General features: G+C 34.2%; 1 protein-coding gene across 1 annotated transcript in view; it reads right to left on the reverse strand.

Moving 5' to 3' along the window:
* Nucleotides 1-1,285, reverse strand: part of LOC119587757 (E3 ubiquitin-protein ligase Nedd-4-like) — a gene marked incomplete in the record, with an annotated part of 51,583 nt that overhangs the window by 49,870 nt on the left and 428 nt on the right.

The following is a 1,285-nucleotide window of genomic DNA, read 5'->3' on the forward strand; positions in this document are numbered from 1 at the left end:
GTATAATAATTACCAGGTTGATGGCTATGTGATACTAAAATATTACCTGATATATAATACATGACATATATGGAATGTCCCCTTAATCAATATATAATATGGCACAACATAATAGAAATTAAGACACACTAAAAGTACAGCCCGCTTCTAAAGGAGGCATGAACTGGATGACATTACTATGTGCGCAAAGACAGATTATGCAAAGCTGATGCATAGCTATTTTTAGGTGTTTTGAACCCCAGCAAGGTAAGGCTGCACTTCACTGAAGCAAGCACATGGGTATGAAAATTACTTTGTTAGATTTTGTCTGAGTAGCAAAGAAGTGAAAACTGAGGTGCCAATATCTGGCTAGACTTTATAGACTGTCCATGACAGACTGCACCACCGATATTTGAATTACACTGACTGCAGAAAATAACCATGAGAAAAAAGAAGACAGATTTCAAGTGTCTATAAATCTAACCCACATAGGCCTACATATATTCAGGCAAGACAGTACTTGGATCATTTCCTAATTCGGAAATATAACTTCTACAAGCTCTAATCCTACCAGAATCTGTATAGGGCCAGTGTCTAAGCCAGTGTGATCACCCTTTTAAAAATCAGATACTGCTTTATCCTTCACTTGCAAGGACTCATTCAAATAAACAGGTATCAAACAAAGTGGTAATTTCTTCAACCTTATATAAACAGGATAGCATAGAGTGCTTATAAGAGAGAGCTCAAGAAAAAGTAATACATATATTGCAATCAATGCCTGGACAAGGTTAGGTAATAATTCTGTACTGATTTTTACAATGACATGAAATGCATGGAATGCACTTTACACAATGTTTAAATCCTAGCCACCTTGTTAAATCTACGGAATAATAGACACAGCCGCTCCATAATTCATATATTAGTGACAACTGTTTCAGTCTATTCATAAAGAACTACAGTTTATTTTCCTGTCTCTTTGCTCAATCCTATTCTGAACGACTAGTAAGACTGTGACATCTTAAAAAATCTTTTACTCTCCAAGATGTTTCCTACCAATGAAACTCTAAACTGTGAATTAAAAGGAAGAGAAATATAATGTTCTAAGATGCTCCAAGATCCATGAACACCAACAAATTAATTTTCTTCAAGGTTAAAGAACTTCCCAAGGATAAATCTGTAGAACTGTCATTTACATAATTCTTCATACTCTTATCTATGTTATTTTATGAAATATATCGATAGACAGATATATTGGGGAAAATGACGTTATGTGAAATTGGTTATTGCAATTTTTTTCCGTTTCTTT

Source organism: Penaeus monodon, chromosome 23 (assembly GCF_015228065.2).
Source record: "Penaeus monodon isolate SGIC_2016 chromosome 23, NSTDA_Pmon_1, whole genome shotgun sequence".
Classification (NCBI taxonomy): Eukaryota; Metazoa; Arthropoda; class Malacostraca; order Decapoda; family Penaeidae; genus Penaeus; species Penaeus monodon.